Genomic DNA, 24733 nt, shown 5'->3' with positions numbered 1-24733 from the left:
CCTTGTTAATTTTTACTTCTGTTATTTTCCCCCTTTTATTTTTTTTTTTAATTTTTACCTTTTATTTTTTTTTTTATTTTTTTATTTTTTTTTTTTTTATTTTATTTTACCTTTTTATTTTTACCCTTTTTTTTTTTACCCTTGTTAATTTTTACTTTTTTATTTTTTTCCTTTTATTTTTTTTTTTTTTTTAATTTTTACTTTTTTTTTCCCCTTTTATTTTTACCTTTTTAATTTTTTACTCCTGTTATTTTTTTTTTTTTATTTTTTACCCTTGTTAATTTTTACTCCTTTTTATTTTTTTTTTTTATTTTTTACCCTTGTTAATTTTTGTTATTTTTATTTTTTTTACCCCTTTTATTTTTTCCCTTGTTACTTTTTAGTTCTCTTATTTTTCCCCCTTTTATTTTTCACCCTTTATTAATTTTTACTCCTGTTATTTTCCCCTTTTTATTTTTACCCTTTTAATTTTTACTCCTGTTATTTTTTTTTCCTTTTTTTTTTTTTTTTTACTTTTTTATTTTTACCTTTTATTTTTTACCCCTTTTTAATTTTTTACCCTTTTATTTTTTTTACCTTTATTTTTAATTTTTTTTTTACTTTTTATTTTTACCCCTTTATTTTTACCCTTTATTTTATTTTTTTTTTACCCTTTTTTTTTTACCCTTTTATTTTTTACCCTTTTATTTTTACCCTTTTATTTTTTTTCCCTTTTTTTACCCCTTTTTTTACCCTTTTAATTTTTACTTTTTTATTTTACCCTTTTTTTTTTTTTTATTTTTACTCTTTTATTTTTACCCCTTTTATTTTTTTCCTGTTAATTTTTACCCTTTATTTTTTCCCCTTTATTTTTTTACCCTTTTTTAATTTTTACCCCTTTTATTTTTACCCCCCTTTATTTTTACCCTTGTTAATTTTTACTCCTTTATTTTTTTACCCTTTTATTTTTACCTTTTTAATTTTTACTCCTTTATTTTTTTCCCCTTTTTTTTTACCCTTTTAATTTTTTACTTTTATTTTTTTCCCCTTTTTTATTTTTTACCCTGGTTAATTTTTACTCCTGTTTTTTTTCCCCTTTTATTTTTTATTTTTTTAATTTTTTACTTTGTTATTTTTTTTTTATTTTTACCCTTGTTAATTTTTACTCCTTTTATTTTTTTTTACCCTTTTTTTTTTACCCTTGTTAATTTTTACTTCTGTTATTTTCCCCTTTTATTTTTATCCTTGTTAATTTTTACTCCTATTATTTTTACCCTTTTATTTTTTTACCCTTGTTAATTTTTACTCCTGTTATTTTTTCCCATTTTATTTTTACCTTTTAATTTTTTAATTTTTTTTTATTTTCCCTTTTATTTTTACCCTTTTAATTTTTTTTACCTGTTTTTTTTTCCCTTTTTTTTTACCCTGTTAATTTTTACTTTGTTATTTTTACCCTTTTATTTTTACCCTTTTAATTTTTTTTCCTGTTATTTTTTTTTTTTTTTATTTTTTATTTTTTTAATTTTTTACCCTTTATTTTTACCCCTTTTATTTTTACCCTTTAATTTTTACCCTGTTATTTTTACCTTTTTTTTTTTTTTTATTTTAATTTTTACTCTGTTATTTTTTACCCCTTTTATTTTTTTACCATTGTTAATATTTACTCCTGTTATTTTTTCTCATTTTATTTTTCACCCTTGTTAATTTTTACTCCTTTATTTTTTTTTTTTTTTTTTTTACCCTTTTACATAATTTTACTCCTGTTATTTTTTACCCCTTTTATTTTTACCCCTAATTTTTTTTACTCTTTTATTTTACCCCCTTTATTTTTTACCCTTTTAATTTTTACCCCTTTTGTTATTTTTTTACCTTTTACCTTTTTTTTACCCTTGTTATTTTTACCCTTTTTATTTTTTACCCTTTTATTTTTACCCTTTTAATTTTTACCCTGTTTTATTTTTTTTTTATTTTTTTTTACCCTTTAATTTTTACCCTTTTTATTTTTTACCCCTGTTATTTTTTTTTCCCCTTTTTTACTTTTTTTGTTTTACCCTTTTGTTATTTTTACCCTTTTATTTTTACCCTTGTTAATTTTTACCCTTTATTTTTACCCTTTTTTCCCTTGTTAATTTTACTCCTGTTATTTTTTACCCTTTATTTTATTTTTTTTTATTTTTTATTTTTACTTTTACCCTTATTTTTACCCCTTTATTTTTACCCCTTTTATTTTTTCCCCTTGTTAATTTTTACCCTGTTTTTTTACCCTTTTATTTTTTTTATTTTAATTTTTACCCTGTTATTTTTTTACCCCTTTTATTTTTACCCTTGTTATTAATTTTTTACTCCTGTTATTTTTCCAATTTATTTTTTTACCTTGTTTTTTTACCCCTGTTATTTTTTACCCCTTTAATTTTTTACCCTGTTAATTTTTACCCCCAGTTATTTTTTTATTTTTATCTTTTTTTTTTTTTTTTGTTATTTTTTACCCTGTTAATTTTACCCTTTTTTTACCCTTTTAATTTTTACCCTTTAATTTTTACCCTGTTATTTTTTATCCTTTTTTTTTACCCATTAATTTTTACTTCTGTTATTTTCCCCTTTATTTTTTTTACCCTTGTTAATTTTTACTCCTGTTATTTTTTACCCCTTTTATTTTTTACCCTTGTTAATTTTTACTCCTCTTATTTTTTTACCATTTTATTTTTCACCCCTGTTAATTTTTACTCTTGTTATTTTCCCCTTTTTATTTTTTACCCTTGTTAATTTTTACTCATGTTATTTTCCCCTTTTATTTTTACCCTTGTTAATTTTTACTCCTTTATTTTTTACCCCTTTTATTTTTACCCATGTTAATTTTTACCTTGTTATTTTTTTTCCCCTTTTTATTTTTTACCCCCTGTTAATTTTTACCCTGTTATTTTTACCCCAGTTTATTTTTTACCCTTTTTAATTTTTTCCTTTATTTTTTTTACCCTTTTATTTTTACCCCTGTTAATTTTTTTACTCCTGTTATTTTTTTACCCCTTTATTTTTTTACCCTTGTTAATTTTTAGCCCCTGTTATTTTTAACCCCTTTTATTTTTTTTTTTTTTTTTACTCCTTTTTAATTTTTTACTGTTATTTTTACCCCTTTTTTTTTTTACCCTTGTTTACTCCTTTTTTTTCCCCCTTTATTTTTACCTTTTATTTTTACCCTTTTTTTTTACCCTTTTTTACCCCTTTTATTTTTTACCCTTGTTAATTTTTACCCTGTTATTTTTTAGCCCAGTTTTTTTACCCCCTTGTTAATTTTTACCCCTCTTATTTTTTACCCCTGTTATTTTTACCCCTTTTTATTTTTAGCCCTGTTTTTTTTACCCTTTTTTTACCTTTTTTTTTTACCCTTTTTTTTTACTGTTCTTCCCTGTTTTACCCCTTTTTTTTTCCTATTTTTTTACCCCCTTTTTTTTTATCCTGTTTTTTTTCCCCATTTTTTTTACCCCTGTTTTTTTACCCCCTGTTATTTCCCCTGGTTTTTACCCCATGTTTTTTTACCCCATTTTTTACCCCCTGTGATTTTTACCCCTTGTTTTTAACCCATTTTTTTATCCCTTTTATTTTTTCTATCCCCTTTTTTACCCTCTTTTTTTTTTTACCCCCATTTTACCCCCTTTTTTCTTTTTTACCCTTTTTTTACCACTTTTATTTTTTTTTACCCTTTTTTTACCCTTGTTTTTTAACCCTGTTTTTTTTTTTTTACCCTTTTTTTTTTTTTACCTATTTATTTTTACCTGTTTTTATTTTTTTTACCCCTTTTTTACCGTTATCTTTTTAACCATCCTCTTTTATCTTTACCACCTCTTTTTTCCCATTTTTTAACCCCTGTATTTTACCCCATTTTTGACCCCATTTTTAACCCCTGTTTATCACCTGTTTTTTACCCATTTTTTACCCCCTACTTTTACCCCTTTTTTATATCCTCCGTTTTTTACCCCCAGTTTTTTACCCTTTTTTTTTTTTACCTATTTTTTACCCCATTTTTTCCCACTTTTTACCCCTGTTATACTGTAATTACCCCCGGTTTTTTACCCCTGTTTTTTAACCTACCTTTTTAAACCCCTTTTTATCCCCTGGTTTTTTACCCCTATTTTTTACTTATTTTTTATACCCCCTGTTTTTGTATCTTTTTATTTACCCCCTGTTTTTATACCCCCTATTTTTTACCCTCTTATTTTACCACCTTTGTTTTACCCCGTGTTTTTTTACGATTTTTTTTTTACCCTTTTTTGTACCCCCTGTTTTCTACCCCTATTTTATTACCCGTTTATTTTACCCCCTGTTTTTACCACCTGTTTTTCTACCCCATGATTTTTTTACCCCTGTATTTTTACCCCTGCTTTTTAGCCCATTTTTTTACCCCCTATTTTTACCCCTGTTTTTTTTACCATCTTTTATTACCCCCTGTTTTTTTATCCGTGTTTTTTTACTCCTATTTCTTTACCCCTGTTTTATTACCCCTTTTCCCCCCGTTAATTTTACCCTTTGTTAATTTTACACCTTTTTTTTTTTATCCCATTTTTTACCCACTTTTTTTTCCCTCTGTGTTTTTACTCGTTTTTTTAGCACCCGTTTTTTTATCCCCCGTTTTACCCTCTTTTTTACCATTCTTTTTATCCCCTTTTCTTACTCGCATGTATTCTGGCACATGCCGCTAATATACTGGCACTTACTGGCACGTGCCAGAATATGTACCAGAATTTTGGGGGCCTAAAATTCTGGCATGTGTAAATATTTTAGGCGCATAAAATACTGGCTTGCATTCTGGCATGTGCCAGTATTAACCAGTATTTTAGGTGCCCAAAATTCTGGGTCATGCCAGTAATTGCCATTATTCTAGGTGCCTAAAATATTGGCACGTACTGCTACATGCCAGTATTTTAGGCTTCTAAAATACTGGCACGTGTCAGAATACGTGCAAATATTTTAGGTGCCTAAAGTACTGGTACGTGCCAGTATTTTGGGCGCCTAAAATACTAGCATGTACTGTCAAGTACCAGAATACATGACAGAATTTTGGGCACCTAAAATACTGGCAAGTGCCAGATTTTAGGCACCCAAAATTCTGGCACATATTCTGGCACATGCCAATACGTGCCAGTATTTTAGACGCATAAAATAAAGGCACGTGCCTGTACGTGCTAGTATTTTAGACACCTAAAATACTGACATGCACTGGCATGTGCCAGAATTTTTGGCGCCTAAAATTCTGTCACGTATTCTGACACGTGCCATTATTTTAGGAGCATAAAATACTGCCACGTATTCTGGCACACACCAGTATTTTAGGCGCCTAAAATACTGGCATGTGTCAGGATTCTCACTAGAATTTTGGGCACCCAAAAATTCTGACACATATTCTGGCACGTTCCAGTACTTGCCACTATTTTAGGCGCCCAAAATTCTGGCACGTACTCTGGCATGTGCCAGTAAGTACTAGTATTTTAGGTTCCTAAATACTGGCACTTGTTAGAATACGTTCCAGTATTTTAGGTGCCTAAAATACTGGCACCTGCCAGAATACGTGGCAGTATTTTATGCTCCTAAAATACTGACACATACTGGAACGTGCTAGAATACGTGCCAGTATTTTTGGTGCCTAAAATACTGGCACGTGCCAGAATTTTGCTCACCTAAAATCCTGGTACGTATTCTGCCACTTGCATACTGCCAGTATTTTAGGCGCCTAAAATACTGTCACATGCCAGAATACATGCCAGTATTTTAGGCACCCAAAATTCTGGCACGGGCCAGTATGTGCCAGTATTTTAGGAGCCTAAAATACTGGCATGTGCCAGTACTTGCCAGAATTTTAGGCTCCCAAAATTCTGGCACTTGTTCTGGCACGTGCCAGACAAGCGATTGGTCACGTAAGCATGTTCCATCATCTTTATTCGTTGAGGGAGAGAAGCACGTGTTTTTTTTTATCATATACCGTTCTGTCATAAGTCGAGTCATCTAGATTTTGGATGCATCTCAATCGAGCCCAAAACTTTGCTTCATATGTTTTGTAGGGTTTTATTTTAGTGGATACCAAGGGATTATTCATTCAGGGGCTGCGCCTTCGTGCTTGTTGGTCACATTAAAGAACTCCTCTCTCAAAATTCCCATTTCGTGTAATCTTAAAGTAACATAATAGTCGGTCGCTTTTGTTAACTTAACTGGGAAATCTAGTGTTCGGCATTGTGACAGTTTGCGTATTGGCGTAACGGCGCCTATACAGAATAGTGTGTATTTTCTGTACAACTGCAGCTTGTGTAAGTTATTGTGATTTTTACAAGTGTGTATATATATATATATATATATATATATATATATATATATATATATATAATGTAATATATATATTGCTATAAGTATATTTATTAAAACTTCTCACTTCGCCATGTTTTCTTTTTGAGAATTCACAGTCCGACCCTAAGGAGACGAGTCTTCTGCTACACCTTGTTTTTCAAGCTTGAATCTGACAAGAGATTTGTCAAGCTCCAAAGTACCCTTCCATTGTACTCCTCCTACACCTTGCCAATGCATCGCTCTAAATTAATCTTTATGATCTCTGGCTGAAGATCTTTTATTCCAGATAGCGCCTTGTCGTTGGGATACACACGAACTGATGTCTAACGGTATTCGCGTAACAGTGAACTCTCTCACCTGACATGCGAGAGGCAGTGAAAGCTGGCATGTTGGGGAGGTCACATAAGGCAAGGACATAGGTCAAGGGAGAGCGACTCAGACGAACCGCCATAGCAGGATTATGTATCGCTCTTGACTCCCAACTCCCTTTGTTCTGGCCGAGGGGCCTAACCATTCCAAGAACCTGTCTGAGTATCCCTTAAGATGTCAAATTGTTAGTGGCTCCATTGATGTTGATTCACGCAATCTCCACTCAGAATATAAGTTAAAGTCTGGTTAGAAGGTTGTTCGGTCCATTCTTTTGTTCTTATTCTCATTTCTGTTCCGTTCATTTCCATGTGCTAAGACACTTTGATTCATTGTCAATATCAATCATCAGTGTTAATCAGTAAATTACCTGATCATAAATTGACGTCACCCTCCTTGAGCCTTCGGCAATTTCCCTTTGTACAGTTTAGATTGTGTTTTAATTTATCGAGTATTAATATGCCCTCTTCTCCATGTTTGCAAGTTCCTCGTTGAACGGGTCGGTATAGTTCTCGGCTAGCACTCTGCTGGACCCGCGTTCGAGTCTCCGGCCGGCCAATGAAGAATTAGAGGAATTTATTTCTAGTGATAGAGAAACTGATTTATCGCTATAATGTGGTTCGGATTCCACAATAAGCTGTAGGTCCCGTTGCTAGGTAACCAGTTGGTTCTTAGCCACGTAAAATAAGTCTAATCCTTCGGGCCAGCCCTAGAAGAGCTGTTAGTCAGCTCAGTGGTCTGGTTAAGCTAAGGTATACTTAACTTTTTCCACGTGTGCAGAAAGGTCGTATAACGCTGTATTCACCGTCTGTTCCACTGTGCCCACATCCAGCAACTAAGCCTTTCAATTAAATCCTTGGTTATCTCAGTATTGCTATTTCACACTCTAAAGTTCTTACATCAATTAACGTGATAAGTGCCAAGAGCCCAGCCAGTGTATATGGCTGTGTGTAAATTACTCTTCTGATTAATGTAAATATATGTAATTGACTTAAATCCCAGAATTTCTCTGCTAAGTCCTTTCTCAAATTGAAATCTCCTTTACAGTAAATTTTCTTTCTTATATACGTGTGATCTCCAGTCAGTTGCAGCGACGCCAAGGTAAGAGTAATAGATAAATCAACATTTTATATTATATATATATATATATATATATATATATATATATATATATATATATATATATATATATATATATATATATAAAATGTGTTTGTTCGCATGTGTGTGTGTTTGGGGAGGGGGTGCACATACAGTATGTGTATGTATATTGCCTAATGGTGTGATAGGCTGCATTTACACCTGCCGAGAGAGAGGTTAGAGGTGTGCCTTTGGGCGAGGACGACCAAATGGGCTTGCTCCATTAGAAGCTTATTGTACCTCTGTTGACCTAATCGGAGATTTTAGTACTTATTGATTAGGCAACTTAGAGGTCAAAACGCTAGAGTTTTAAAGGAAGTGGAGATAGCAGCTTCATCCCAAAAGACTTGCTGAGTACCAGCTAACCTGGTTGTGGGGCCAATAATACACTTCGAAGTGGAAAAATAGATGATATTATAATACATATATATATATATATATATATATATATATATATATATATATATATATATATATATATATATATATATATATATATATATATATATATATATATATATACACACACACACACATATATAAACGGGTCATATAGCTGTAAGCTTCATAGTAGCTATTAAGGGGCATCCAGGAAAAGGCAGCATGTATATAAAAACAACAGTTTACTTTTGCCGACGGCGTTTCGTAATATCTCATTGTACAGTCAGCTTCACGGGAGTTGAGACGAATTACCACCGATGGAGAAATATGGTAACTCTCTGAAGTAGTAGCAGTTCCTGGATATGCAGTTTATGAATCCTTGCGCATAGACGTTTTTTAAGGAAGGCGCTGATTGATAAACTCTTCTCTGATTTCTAAATATAGTTATAGCATATTAGTTTCGCTGATTTTTTGTGATTAGCTACCAAAATAAGTAATTAATATAATTACTGAACATATTCTCTCACTCTGCATGTAAAATGGAAAATCACAGCTCGGTGAATAACATCCTGAAATTTGTTGTAATGAATTTGTAAAGTAATAGTGTTTGTGTGTGTGAAGGGATAAAATTTCTCTCATTTCGCTCGTTATAGCATATTCTAAACGTATAAATGGTAGGAGGATTTTGACTGCCATTCCCGTCCTTAGGGCGAAATCGGCTACGCGTTTGCGAGTTGGATAGACCGTCTTTGCGAAGGGTTTGTCCGCTATCATGGTGAGGTTATTAGAGGTTGTTATCTAGAAACATAACCGTAATGAGCCAAATTCTAGTGTATCTGATAATAATGATACTACTACTACTAGCCGACTTCAAATTGTCATCGGGCAGCATTTCAGCAGAGAATACAATTTGTCTGTTTGTTACAAATAAAAAAAATAAAAAATATTTTTGAATGAATGCCTAGGAAAAATGACATCAACCGAAATACTAAAAGGTGATATTTCAAAATATGATGAGTAAGATATTCGAGCGTATGATTATAACCAATGATAACTAAGTCTGTGATGTTTGTTTCTTCCTTTCTAGGTGAGGGGGTATTGTTTAACTAGGGAATTAAGGAGCGGTCTTGTTACTGGGTGTTATGGTGTTCAGGTTATATAGGTGTCTTATGATAATGTTATATCATTCAGATAAGTTTTATGTTACTTAGATAACAAATAACTTATCGATGGATTATATGACTTCAGATTAGATAGTTCAATCTCATAGGGAGTGAACTTGTTTTATAAGGGAGATGAGCTGGTAATCACGGGTCAAAGCTGAGCCATTTGAATCTAGATCACGGAATGGAAAGACTCAATGAAAACATCGCTTTGCAGGGGATGATCGTCGGAATGAGCGAAAGTGGTGTGTCCGACGGAAATTGCACCAGAGGTTGGACTCTCCAGAGCCACTGTTTATCGCTGGCTTAAGAGGTGGCAGGAGACAAATCAAATAGAAATTTTATTTTGGAAAATGATTTGAGTTCAATACGTTCATATACGTTGTTTTCCACATGACCTGATTTGGTAATGACATTCTGATGGGCTCCAAACTTCATTTGGATATGCAGAAAACATTTCACGGCTGTATGGTGAAGCATCTTGCGCACTAAAAAATTAAAAATATTGTTACAAACTGGGTCCTTGGTTGGGGAGAGAATTGGAACAATTTAGTATAATCGACTGCCTTTTACCAAGGGGGGGGGGACGGTTTCCAAGTTTATAAACAAAAAGAAAGCTACTGGAAACTTGCCTTAGATTTTTCCTGGATTTAAGTAAATAATTAAGGTCGCCATTTGGAATTAGACTTCTTTTACAATTAAAAGCGGTTTATTTACAGAGACTGGGGCAAATATGCAAGAGAAAAAAAAAGAATGTGAATGGCAGTCAAAATCCTAATTTATACGTTTAGAATATGCTATAACGAGCGAAATGAGAACTTTTATCCGTTCACACACACACACACACACACACACACACACACACACACACACACACACACACACACACACACACACACACAGTTACTTTACAAATTCATTACAACGAATTTCAGGATGTTATTCACAGAGCTGTGATTTTTCATTTTACATGCAGAATGAGAGAATATGTTCAGTAATCATGTTAGTTTCGTATTTTGGTAGCTATATCTCGTAAAATCAGCGAAACTAATATGCTATAACTATATTTAGAAATCAGAGAAGAGTTTACCAATCAACGCCTGTCTCACAAAACGTCTATGCGCAACGATTCACAAACTGCATATCCAGGAACTGCTACTACTTCAGAGAGTTACCATATTTCTCCATCGGTGGTAATTCGTCTCAACTCCCGTGAAGCTGACTGTACATTCAAGGTTGTAATTTACAATAAAATATAACTTAAAATCTTATAAAAAAAACACAAAAGATAAGGTAACATTTCAAAAATCACTATGAAGACGGACATGACCTACCTAAACTGGGTTAAAAGAGAAACTAAAACATGTAAAAAAGACAGAGGGTAAGTAAAAGTTGAGGTACAGACCAAAATAAAAAAAAAAAAAAAAAAAAACTTGTTATGCTATGAATAGCCGTGTGGAGGCTGTCTGGGTGTTTAACGAGGGGATGGTAGTTTTTATCATGATGGACTCTAAAATGGTAAGTTCCCCCTCGTCTTGCGCGGAAGATACGATTTTAAAATCTCACCGCTAACATAGAATACTTAAGGTCCCAAATTTCAGCTCTAGCACACCAAACATTTAATAATCTGAGAACAAAATAGACCCAGTTCTTCAGAAAGGAAGACTTACAGATACTCAGACAATTAGCGAAAGACGAAAGTATGATCATCACTCGTCCTGATAAAGGTAAGGTACTGTTGTTTTAGATAGACAGGAGTGTGTTAATAAGATGAATGCCATTTTAGATGACGCGACCAAATTTCAGAAGGTTGGCATTCCTAATTTAAAATATATTATCAAGACTGAAGATAAAATAAATAGATTTTTGAGACAACTTAAACAGAAGGTTAGTATTGATGAATACCACATTTAAAAATCTATTCGTCAGAGGTTCTTCGCATGGAATCATGTATGGACTTCCGAAAATCCACAAGAAGGTGTTCCACTTAGACCCATCCTTTCCTCCATTAACACTCCTGCTTATAAGTTGGCCGAATTCTTAGTACCTCTACTTGACCCTCTTACCAAGAACAAATTAACTATTAAGAACTCTTATGAGTTCAAAAACGAAATTTTAAGACAGGATTCGGACCTGTACATGGCCAGTTTTGATGTCGAGTCTTTGTTCACTATTGTACCTGTGGAGGAGACTAATAACATAATTTTGAACAAACTCTTTCCCAGTGATGATTCTGTTTTCAACAATTTTAGCAGACCTCTTTTTAAACAGTTGCTAGACCTTCATTTTGAACAATGGTTCTTTTAGGCAAGCACAAGGCATGGCAATGGGGAGCCCACTTGGCCCCACATTTGCCAATATTTTTATGAACTCCCTGGAGGAGTCCTTTTTAGGCCAGTGTCCTTCCAACTATCGACCTTTATTTTACAGACGTTACAAATATTAATTTCACAGTAGAGAAAGAGAAGCTTAAAACAGTGCCCTTTTTAGATGTACAAGTTTTCAGAGATGATGTTGGGTTTCAGACCAGTATTTTCAGGAAAAATACATTTACAGGTCTAGGGATTAACTTTTATAGTTCTTGTTCTTTTAATTTTAAATTAAATTCCATATCCACTCTCCTCCACAGGGCTTTTTCCTTGATATCCTCTTGGAGCGCCCTTCACGAGGAAATTAATTTCCTCTTACAATTTTTCAAAAACAACAGTTTTCCAGTAAAGTACTTTTGTAGATCCTTCAAGAAATTTCTCCAATATAAATTACACAGTTCTCCACTGGTATATAAAGTCCAGAAATTAGTTTTTTGTACAAAATTTCCTTTCATTCACAATAATAAATTTCGATGCCTGTTAAACAGAGAATCACCAGCAGTTAGTTTTAAACTTATTCCAAAAAACCCTCTAACAATAGGTTCTTTTTTCAGCTGTAAGGACAGATTTTCCCCGCTTTTGTCATCCAACATCGTATATAAATCACGTCCCAGATGTGAACGGGGAACTTACGTTGGATGCACAAAGCGGTTGCTACAGGTCCGAATCCGGTGTCACCAGGGAGTCAGTTTCAGGACTGGCTGCAGACTGTCCAAACCCAAAGCCTCCAACATATGTAATCACGCGTTGCGCTGCAAAACCAACATCAATTTTGCAGATTTTAAAATCATATCTTCCCCGCAAGACGAGGGGGAACTTACCACTTTAGAGTCCATCATGATAAAAACTACCATCCCCTCGTTAAACACCCAGACAGCCTCCACACAGCTATTCATAGCATAACAAGTTGTTTGTTTTTTTATTTTGGTCTGTACCTCAACTTTTACTTACCCACTTTCTTTTTCAGATGTTTCAGTTTCTCTTTTAACTCGGTTTAGGTAGGTCATATCGTCTTTATAGTGCTTTTTAAGTTATTGTATTTTTTGTTTTTTTATAAGATTTTAAGTTATATTTTATTGCAAATTACAACCTTGAAGATACAGTGAGATACTGCGAAACGCCGTCGGCAAAATAAACTGTTGTTTTTATATATGTGCTGCCTTTTCCCGGATGCCCCCTTGATAGGTGTACATGCCTGTGGCATTTGCTATTTTGGCTGCTGCCAGTCAATATATGTTGTCAATAGAATTCTCCAGATGTTGAACGTTTTCTTGGTCGTCCTCCGCAGCACATGAGGTCTTACTTCGCCCATGATAAGGAAGAGAAGGTCTGTGGCGAAATATAAGAACATCGACTGAGAGGAAGAAAACAGCAGAGGAACACTAGTGGATGGGAATCCATTATTGGCAAGGCCATCATGCCAATAACGCCCTTTTTTCTGATGACTGGGAAGGAGTTCCCCTTTAGAAATGTGAGAGAGAGAGAGAGAGAGAGAGAGAGAGAGAGAGAGAGAGAGATACCATTAAAGGAACACAAAGAAAACGAAGGGACCCAGTATAATGCAACTGTCTTTGCCAGATGTCGGACAGTAGTAGTGTACTTGATTATCCTCTACGGTTCATCTGTGGGTGTTATTGCGTTTCATATGTTACGCTGATTCACGCTGTTGTTTATATCACTTATCACGCGAAGGTTATGCATATTTATAGCGATATGGGGAGCCTAATGTTGCAAACGTATTAAAAATAAAGGTATAAACTGATCATTCTAATTCACTGCTTATACAGCTGCACAAACAGTTGTGGCCTAGGGCTGTGGCTTCATATGAAGCTTTGGAATTGCCGAGCAAATTAAAATAAGGAGTAGACCGAAGTATCGAGGCGATTATCTCCATGTGCGCGAGAGACAATAAAGCTTGGTCTGTGCCAAGAAAGCCGTACAATGCTTTTAATAAAAATGATCTGATGCAATAAACACTATTGAGTATGATCTGAAATAATACTGACAAACATAGACAGAGATAAACGACTCCTGATGCATCGGATGTGAATGATTAGGTTGGGATTAGTTTTACTGGAAGAAGTGAATTTTGTTTATATTCCCTGTGCAGACTACGGAAAGGAGGGCTCTTCTGATGTGAAGACACTGTAACAAGCGAACCAGGGCCATGTTTGTAGAGGTAGAGCAGATGTTCAGAGGATAAATATGGTAGGAGAGTTACTTTTATAAGTAGAGGCATATCAAAGAGTACAGGAAGAGGTTATTTACGCAAGTTCCAGTTTCCTCACAACCTAAATGAAGCCCAATTCTACCCTCCTAATGAAATTACGAATTCTAATCAGTACATATATGTTCATATTATACTGAAGTTTGTTGTAAGGCTTAGGAATTCAGATTCTGTTTGTCCCAGTCATAGTTATGTAGATCTACCTATCAACAGATAAGTCTTAGGGTGAGACAGACCTCAGTGGAAACTGCTATCACTAGTGAATTATAGAAACCAAACCACTACTCAGATAAAACGCCACTCCGGTGAAATTGAGAAAAAGGTTCTTCCGAACACAAAAAGCACAAGTTATGACAACCGCTCATGTCCAGAGAAGTTATAGTAGCATTAAAAAGTGTCTGGAAATTATTATTGTTGTATTATTAATATAGGCAATGTCTTGACCAAAGTAGTTTTCTCTGTACCAAATAGATTATGAGTAAAAAAGTTTAATATTACTTCATAATTGGGGAAAATATTAATCTGGATTCAGATCCGATTTCCTTCTCGGAACTTCGTCCGTTGGCCTTTGTCCCACAATTCTTTTGTAAGTTTTTTAAAGACTTTCATTAAAATTTGGTGCTATTGTAACAGGTATAATGCATATCCATAATTTACCTGGCAGAGAAAAAATGAGAGAGAGAGAGATTTTCATTTTCATTGCACGTAGAGAGGGAGAGAAAGAGAGAAAAGAAGAAACTGTAATTATCTTTGTTAACATTGCACCAAAGAGAGAGAGAGAGAGACTACCGTATGTTATTTTTATTGCACAGAGAGATAGATAGAAGCAGCAAGTCTGGAATTCCGGTTGGGATGGAGGAAACAAGATTCTGGAATCACATTCCCAGAGCTGAAATCATCCATAGGAAATGTAATTAAAGTTTAAATCGAGAAACGTCCCTAAATAAAAACTCGAAACAAAAGTTTCTCTTGAGAACCGGAATATAATTTGGAATCCACGTCAGGAGACAAAGTTCGGGTTGCAATACTTTATTGGAAACTGGTGGCGAGAAGCAGAGGAGAAAAAACCCTGCAGAACGATTGGAACGGGAAATAGAAATCACGAGAATAACAAACTGCAATTCATGTTCCTGATGACTCTTGATAGATGCATTGAGGGCACCACTCTTGCGGCAAAAAAAAAAAAAGGGAAAATGAGAAGCTCTTAAAGATGAAGTGTCTTCGTCACTGACGAATGTCGAAGTGTCAGTGCTCAGAAATTTGAGTACAGTTAAAGCAGTTGGTCCAAGTGAAATTCATCCGTTGACGAGAATGTAATTCAATCAACTGCAGCAGGAGTTGCATTTGTTGTTCAGCATAATGAAATTCAGTACATTTACAATTAAATTCACAAGTAGTTGGTAAATTAGACTTCTTGTCTGGTTCAGATGGAATTCACTATTAAGTGAGGCCGATAATTTCGTAACCTTTTCAAGCTGTAATTCATCGTCTGGTCTAGCTGGAAGTCAGGAGATGAGCAGAGTGGAATTTTTTGAGATGTTCTCTCTCTCTCTCTCTCTCTCTCTCTCTCTCTCTCTCTCTCTCTCTCTCTCTCTCTCTCTCTCTCTCTCTCTCTCGGGAGATTAGAGGGTAACACCAGCAAACATCACTGACCAACCACTATTTTATTTCCTAAGACAAAAGTAGTATATTCCAGTCTTGATCCTTTGTCTGCAATAAAAAAAAAAAAAAAAAAAAATTGAGAAAAGTTGCAGTCAAGGAGCTCCCTTGCTGTCATCTGTTGGTTCATTTGGAATTCATCATCGAGTTTGAAGGGAGTTGAACTGACGGAGTAAATCACACACATTAAATAGTCCAGAAGGAATTCATCAAGTGCTCCAAATGGAAATCTTTAGCTGGTCATTTTGGGAAATACCTGCTGATTCGAAAGTAATGAGCTGTTTCATATAGAATTCACCCGGTAACCAAGGTAATACTTTCAGCCGTAAGTAGAAGCACTAATCGACTTTCGTGTGAAATTCATCGGCCGTTTGCATGGATTGTTCAGAGGATTTAGATAGAATTTATCTGTTTCGGACAGAATATATCAGATGTTTTGGAACGAATTCGTTAACCCTTGTTGGTGGAATTCATTATCCGTTTACGGCATGATTCTTCGTCCATTTTTAAAGGAACTCCTCTGCTTTCTTTGACGGATGGAATTCATCAGCTGTTAAGCAGGACTTAACGTTTATTATGGATGGACACCATTGCCTGTTTTGTTCTCGATTCACTGTTTTGGAGAGTTTATCGAACATATTTCAAAATTATTGCCTCAAAATTATATCCATCAGCCTTTTCAAGTGCAATAGATCAGCTTTCCTAGGTAAAATTTTTAAGTTGGCTGAGATGAACTTCGTTAGAAAGAGAGAGAGAGAGATTCATACCACGCATAAAACGTTTGCCTGGAAGCCACTACCTAAAAGGCTCGCTCAGAATTCAGAGAACGGAGAAGGGCTACGCAGGAGGAATCTAGTGAAGCACCTGAGACATAATATACCCTTTGTTGAAGATTTGGAGTGGCAGGTGTTGTCTGCGACAAATAATGGTAACAGTGCCGAAAGTAAATGCACGAATAGTACATAATTACTATAGTTAAGACAGTTACTTTCATAAATCACTTGTGATTCACGTTGGCTTTAGAAGAATGGCATTATTAGGAATAAGAATCATGAACTTCAGTGCTCTCTCTCTCTCTCTCTCTCTCTCTCTCTCTCTCTCTCTCTCTCTCTCTCTCTCTCTCTCTCTCTCTCTCTCAAATGATCAACAATGTGAACTTTTTGCTTTCCACCGGGGAATTCTTGACAGGTGCATCACGTGCATTTGAAGTGTGACTCGGAACATTATTCAATTCTGGAAGAGCACCGTCAGATTTGGAGTGGGATCATTTTGCATATGCATTGTTTGTTTCTCTTTGCTTTACTTTGCTTGAGAAGAGTGTAACTCATACCGTCATAAAGAAAGGATTGAGACTGCCAGTCCCCTACCACGATGACGTCACTTACCGTCCTGAAGCTAGAGCCAAGATACTTTGATTCTGCATGCCTGTATACGGGCCAGTGGTGAGAGAGGTTGGCCCCTGGCTGGACGACGGCAACGAAGAGAGAATATGTGGATACTCACTGCGGTTCATCCAGTGTAAATTTTGTCGTAATATTATTTGCGGTCAGTTGAAATGTATCTTTTTTAGCACTGCACATTTTTCTTTGGCTGTACCATATCTCTGCCATTAATCGTCCTTTGTATCTCTTCTATTGTCCTTGTAGTATCTCGTTTCTTATCGTAAATTACATTTTTTTGGGGGCGTGATTTGTAACATTGATATCACCACGTTGATTCCTTCCATTTCAGGCCGTATTTTTTTCTATTTTATATAATGGCGTTAGTTGTCACTGATATTGGATGCTGTGACGTCCGTTGGCAGTAATGAATAAATTGCTTCCTTCGTTGCTGTTCTCACTCTTTTTGTTTTGTCTTTTATTCTTTAGCCTTTTCCTCCAGGTCTTGACAATCGCCCTACTGCTGACCTCACGTTAGCAGAAAAGATTGTCCTAAATTCTTGAAAAGATTTTTACCCAAAAGTTATGCACTATAATTTAGCTTAATTTAGGCGTTACGTCATCTCTAAATCACACATTTGGAAGAAAATTTGTGCTTTAATCTGTTGTAAATATAGCCATTAAATGTGGTGCGTTTAATGATAATCGTGAAGCTTATTCGTAACAACAGTTGCCAAGGGTTTATTTATTGCGAGGCCATCGATATATTTCCTCCTAATATCGTTTCGGGTTTTATTGCTCTTTTCGGAAGAATTTTGCGAGTCCATAAAGTGTAATAATTTTACCTTTGGATTTATTACCCAACGAATTGCAATCAAGAGGAAATCCCCGCTCCTACTCTTAAGGGGCTTTATAGATAATTCTTGTTTAGTGACAAAGCATTACAATTTTCAGTCAATAAATGAGTGTTCTCTTGAAAAAAGTTCTGTTCAGAAGCATAGCCTTCTGTTTAGCATTAATGCTTTGATGTGAAATATCACGGTTTTGATGCACGCTATTGTATGTATTATTACGTTTAAATAAGAAGGCATATTAGTTTTAAAGCGAAATATTGTTTTGAAATAGAATAGCATAATACATCGGTCTCCTGTTACACAACACTAATGTTTTGATTGAAAATATTCATTTTTAGCTGGCTTTGCAAAGTAGGAGAAACTAAGCTTCATGTTATATTATTCAACTTGAACGCATCCCCTAATTCAAATGTTAGAGTTCTGCCTCCTTTGGTGTTATGGAAACGTTACAGCAATCGCCTCATCGTTGTCTTATTGTTACTCTTCTGTTTTATTATCTAGAAACGTTGCACACTTCCATCATTGTTATACAAACAATAAACCACTTCCTTACCATTACGAGATGTTGCACCACCTCTTACATCCATGGAATGTTAAACCGCTTCTATGACATCCCTTTCCTCATCATCACGGGAACGTTGCACAAAGTCCTCATTTCATAGTCTTACGAACTTTCCGCATTTTCACTCATTGTTAAGGGAGCTTACGTATCTCCCCTTCGAATCTTCTAAGCCAACTCTGTATCTTGGTCCATAAGTATAATCGATTATGGTCCGGTATCTTCATCCTTAGTTTTGTTGAGGGCGAGTGTGGTCTGTCAGTTACGTTTCAGTCGGGGTTTCGTATTCTCAGCTATGTTTGTTCAGTCTCAAAAGCGTTTATCTGTTTCTTCGTTGTTACAGCATGTGCCTCCCCTTATCGGCATGGTAAGGTTTTACATCTTCCTTAATCGTTAGAGCAGTGTTATGCTTCCTGTTATTGTTAAAGAGCATTCCACTTCTTTTCTCCCCGTTACGGGAACATGTGGAAAGATCTACACGGCTTGTCATCGTCAGTAGTATGGTCAATGGTTTTTCACCACTGAAATGTTAAATGGCGTTACTTTTCTATGCAGGCATGTTCCACATCCCTCTTTAATGCACAGAAGTTACACATTTCACTAATCATTATGATATACAATCATAATAAACCTCCGTCTTCAATACATACACGTTACAGTTATTATCTGATCATCCCGGAATGTCATATTATATAACTTCAGTACAGGCACATTGCACGTCCCCCTTCATTACATGCGTGTTAAACATCTTCTCTAATCATCATCGAAATGTTACACTACGGCCCTTTTCAATATAGGTTTGTTGCATCCCTTCCCTAGTCATCGCTGGTATGGTACATTGCATCCCCTGTATGTAAGGTTACACCGCGTCCTTCTTCGGTACAGGCATGTTACGCTTCATCCTGATTCGTCACGGGAATATTTCATCGCGTCCTTCTCAGGACAAGCAGGTTGCACTCCTCCCTAAGCATCGTGGGAATGTTACATTACATCCCTCTGTATATATTATTATATTGTATTCGTCTGTATATAATGTAACATTGCATCCCTCTTCAATACACGCGTGTTACACCTCTTCCGTAAACATCATGGAATGTTATATAATTTAATGGCATTTCGCACCTTTTCCATTATTCTCATGGGACTGTTACATTGTCCTTGTAAAGTAAAGGCATATTACTCTAATTCCCTACTCGTCACAGGAATGTCACAGTGCATCCCTCTTCAATACAAGCGTGTTACCCCTCTCCCCTGTTCATCACGGAAATTTTGTATTGCATCCCTCTGCAAATAATTTTAAATCACATCTTCCTTCAGTAGAGACATGTTACACCTGTCGCCACCGGAACGTTTTGCCTTTTCTATATGCGTCAGGCGAACATTAGGCCGTTTCCTTCGATGTAAAAGATCCATTTGATCTCGGAGAAAAAGATAATGGGGAAGTGTCCGTGATCAATTATTTTAGTTGTCTCAGAAACGAGAGCCCTTGAGCTGACGTCGGTGAATTGTATAATCTTGTAGGAGTGTTACCGCCCTTTTACGACCGCTTTTATATTTTTCCCACTTTGTCCATTCAGCTCTTGTGAAAAAGGAATTTTTGATGACGCTCTGCAAATTCACGGGATGTTAGTTCTACCTTCGGGTTAACATCGATATCCAAAATGATTCTCAATAGTCGCCTGCTATATTGTAAGCCCTTTGTTATAAACGTACAAGGATTACCGGTAGATGATGGAGATTTTAGGGAGACTGCTTGTTTTCAGGTTCTCGAGAAATACCAAGAGAACGTTTTATTGCAGGGAATGATATGTGCATTAAATGTTGGATTCTGTGAAATTGGAGTAACTATCCAAAGTTTTAGTAAGAATTTTCCAAAATCCGTTAGTTTTAACTGAATTTCATATTGCCTAACAGTGAACCGAGATATTAATTATTGAGCCTCAGGCAGTTGTATCCGTTTAATAAAGTTTAATACGTATATCAGTGGACGTAGGCGCTCAAAAGACTTTATCATACAGTATGATGTTGAGACTGCTCGGCCACTTATGTATGTATGTACATATGTATGTATATTATACATATATATATATATATATATATATATATATATATATATATATATATATATATATACATACATACATACATACATACATACATACATACACACACATATATATATATACATACATATATGTTTATGTAAATTTATATATATATATATATATATATATATATATATATATATATATATATATATATATATATATATATATTTATGTATGTATATATGTATTAAGTCTGTTGAACTATGTGCTGGCCTGTGGAGGGCACATCCGTTGCAGGTGCAGTTATGTTGACATTGGAGGTTTCCACAGTTAAATACAGTGGGAATCTGACGCGTTCATTTGTGCCTTCTGATCATGGCCCAAATGTGTGGAGGCAATGTGACAGATGGATGGAAGCATTGTGTTCCTTCGAACATTGAACCAGTGTCGTCATGCCTCCAGGGAGGAGTTATTAAGTGTGTGCGTGCATGTGTGCATTCACTAATGGTATATTATGAGAGGAACATACAATGGCTAGGGTCTTTGATTTGCGACTGGGTGTGATTCGCTTTGTGCAGTGTTTAGGAAAAGCCACTGTGAGGTACGTTATTTGAACCCATAGAAGTGAGTAAGATAACTCATTAACACTTATATCTTTTCCAGACATTATGTGGATACACCCAGTTTGTGTCGCAGTGAAGCTGAACTGTTTCTCCATTATGCATTTTCCCGTTCTGTTCTGCATTGTGCATTTTTCTGTTTTAAATGTCTTTTGCATACACCGCTTCAGGTTTTGATATATGATATGTTTCTTTTAACAGGAATTCTGGGTTCGTCCTGTGAGGACGAATATTTCGGAAGTGGTGTTCTTTTGCATATATGACATTTATTTTGGTCTAGAATAATTATGACCTTTTCACTTTGTTTGCTGACCAGGGTGTTAGTTACTGGTATCGGTTGGTCTAGAATCATTAATTCGATTGATTGTGAATCAGAATTTCCTCTAGTTATGATTTCCATTTTTAGGAGGTGTGAATCACTCTGTTTCATGACCGTAGCTTTTGCTGAAACATTTTCGTTAAATTTGCAAATAAAGTCTTGTTTTGTATCTCGGTGTTTTAATTCCAGTGGGCCTTTGTTTGAGGATAGATTCAGTGAGAGGAGTTGTCGAGAGAAAAAGAATGTGCTGACCCAGGCCTGGCCATTGCTGCCAGGAGGATCTTAGGGGTGTAAGATGATATGATGCTGTTCTTAAAACAGATGCAGTAAGAGATTATGACCCTATTTGACCTGGGTATAGGTTCATAACATATGTATATAATTCCCAGGTTACCTCACATAGAGATATATCAAGGTAAGCTCATACGTACGTATCTAGTTTAAAAAAATATTATGCAGGAGATAAAATACAACCATCTTGCCATCCTAACATAGTGTTTCGAAGCTTATGCTCTATTGGATAAAGTATGTGTTAAATCCACTTATCACACTCACCAGAAACATGTATTGTGGCAAAACACCCATGGCTTGCCCTATTTTATGCTTCATTCACCTTTTGCGCAGTCCTTTCACCATCTTTATTTGTATCTCACCTAACAACACCCGCACATTTGTCTGTTTATCGTGTCTACCAAACGCCATACATTCTCAGTCCCGGAACACCTCGGTTCAAATCTCCAAGATTATTGCCGTAAGTAGAATATTTCACCTCATAACTTTTTCCTCTTATAGCTTCTTAGCCCATGGCCACCCTCGGCAGATTAGTCTAGTATATTGTCTAGAGGAGCTTTGGTGGCTTCTTTTGCCCTTCTAATCGCCCCGGGAGGTTACCCTTCCAGTTATTTTTGATAGAGAGAGAATGCAGGGCGAGAGGCGTAAAAACTATAAAAATTCAATTGCCATATCAGTCCGGGAACCCGAAACTGTCCAGTTGAGCAGCTTCACAAGAGACTTAAGAATCTGAAGTCCGCCCTTAAGGATTTGCATCCTCCAGTGAAATATATTAGTGGATGACCAAATATAATTTAATCAAAATTAGTGGGATTCTTCTTACCCGTAGCAGAGCTGCAACATCGTCATCACGCAGGAAAATTATTACTGGAGCACCAGCGATTGTTTTCAGCTTTGTCTTGCAACAATCATAGACATAAATAAGAATGAATACCACCTCTGTAACCGGAAGATACACACCCCTTGCACACCGTCAGAACCATTCCTTACCCCTTCAAAACGAGCGGAAGTTGTCTGGCTCTCGTTAATCCCATTTGTGTTGTTGTATAAACATTTAACAATATATCTAATTCCTTGTAAAGAAACCCTGCCGTTCTAAACTTTGGTTTAAATCAAATTTTTTTCCTGGACTAAGAAACCGTGCCGTTCTTAATCTTGGTTTCAAATTTTAATTTTTTTTTTTTCTATCAAGAAACCGCACCGTTCTTACCTTTGGTTTAAGATTACATTAGAATTTGGTTTTATTCAAGGGTAAATCTAATTTGTAAATATTGTCGTGTTGAAGATATATCACTTGAAAATCCATAATAATTTATGAGAGAAAAAGTACTAGGAAACTTTTTTTAAACTTATCTTCCAAGATCCCAAGGGAATTTTGACTTGAACCCTAGGCGCTTTTTTAATGATAAATCGTCTCGGGTTTTATTTTGCATTGTTTCAAGCTCTTGTTTTCCTGCTACCTAATACATTGCTACATACCTTCCTTCTTTTTCAGTCTTCTCGCAGACCCGGCTTGGCAAAGATCATTTGGTTGCCCTTCCCGTTGACCGTCTCGTCAAACTGAAAAGGTCAGCATTCTGTCATCATTTGATTACGTTTCACTGACAATTGACGATAGTATACGTTATAGCAGATGCCAGAGAATTGCTGCAAAAGCGCAAATAAAATCCAAACTAATGTAAGAAAGTGTGTTTAGACGGTGGATATATGTAACTTATAAAAACGTCAAAATGCTGGGTACCATTGGTGTGTTGCGCATAATCGAACTTTTTTTTTTTTTTTAGATGACCTCAAGTCATCACTAAAACTGACATGTTCCCATTTCTTCTTCCGTTATGCTTCAGTTTTCTTTCCGTCAGTATTAATAATCTCTTTTCATTTAGATGGGCAAATGCATCTATTCTGTCCGAATTAATTTTACATAAATAAAATTTTGAATGCTGATTAATTGAAGAGTTCCATTCTAATTGATCCAAGAAATGAATGAAAGTGTCTTTTCATGAAAACCCATTTGGTTTTAAACCACATACTATTTCCAGTATCATGCAGAGGGAAATAAGGAAAGGCAAAAATAACAGACATTAAGTTCCACCCCTGATGTGCCATTCGCTAATGGATAGTTTTCACGAACAGTTAACCTGAACAGGTTTTTCCGAAATTTAAATTTTTCCCCTCTTCCTTTTTCAGCACACCCAGGGATACAAGTAAAAGGTAAGCGATTGGTTTCCCTTGGTGAATTAGAGTAGTTGTGGATCATTTTGTTCCTGGTAGTTGTAATTTTATAGGTTACGGAAAATAATGAAAAGGAAAATAAAAAAATAAAATAAAAGATTTAGTGTGGATGTCGGTCAGTTGAAAGGAAACCTGTAGATGGATTACAATATTTGGTTTTGTTGCCATCTTGATCAAAAATTGAGGTTTGTGTCTGCTTACCGTTCGACTGGGTCATTCACAGGTAGAGATGTCTCAGAAAATAGTTTCCACGAAAGTAGAGGCGGGGAGGGGAGAGCAAGCCAGTGTCATAGTCAAAGCAGAGAGAGAGAGAGAGACGACGGTAGAATCACCTCATTAAAGTTAGAATTAGAGTTAGAATGACGGAATCAGTATTATAACCTTTTGTAATCGATAGAGCTCAAACTTTTAGTTATAATTCATTACAATTGTTTAATGGTTGTGTTGACGTTTTTGTTGCTTGTAATGGTTTTAAGTTGATGTTGATCATAATGCCATTTTGTTATCATTTAGTGTTTCATGCAAAAGAAACTACGATCGACAAAAGAGCCCTAATCTTTCTTGAATTATGTAGGATGATAATTTGGTAATAAAATTACTAACTTAGTAAACTGTGAAAGACGATAAGATTCTGGAAATAAGAAAGAAATAACAGAGATCAAGAGTAGAGGGAAAACTGATACAAAAGGTTGATGTTTTCATGACCTTCATCCTCTTTTTCGTATTCTTCTGTTTTCGCTGGTGTCTTGGTCTTCATCCCTTCCCAAGTGTCGCCATTGTCATGCGGTGTGTATTCGTCGTTGATAAAGATCTGCGA

At 35.3% G+C, this 24733-nt stretch overlaps 1 long non-coding RNA gene across 1 annotated transcript in view; it reads left to right on the top strand.

Annotated features, from left to right (window-relative positions):
* The window catches only part of LOC136833917 (uncharacterized), an 86744-nt gene extending 62561 nt beyond the window's left edge, over positions 1–24183 (top strand). The window contains exons 2-3 of the long non-coding RNA XR_010851627.1: positions 23180–23252; positions 23872–24183. This is a non-coding gene — a long non-coding RNA (uncharacterized lncRNA). The remainder of the gene's footprint in view (positions 1–23179; positions 23253–23871) is intronic.
* Positions 24184–24733: the final 550 nt, after the last annotated feature.

Source organism: Macrobrachium rosenbergii, chromosome 4 (assembly GCF_040412425.1).
Source record: "Macrobrachium rosenbergii isolate ZJJX-2024 chromosome 4, ASM4041242v1, whole genome shotgun sequence".
NCBI classification, from domain to species: Eukaryota; Metazoa; Arthropoda; class Malacostraca; order Decapoda; family Palaemonidae; genus Macrobrachium; species Macrobrachium rosenbergii.
Note: the sequence above shows the minus strand (reverse complement) of the source record. Positions and strands in the feature narration are given on the sequence as shown.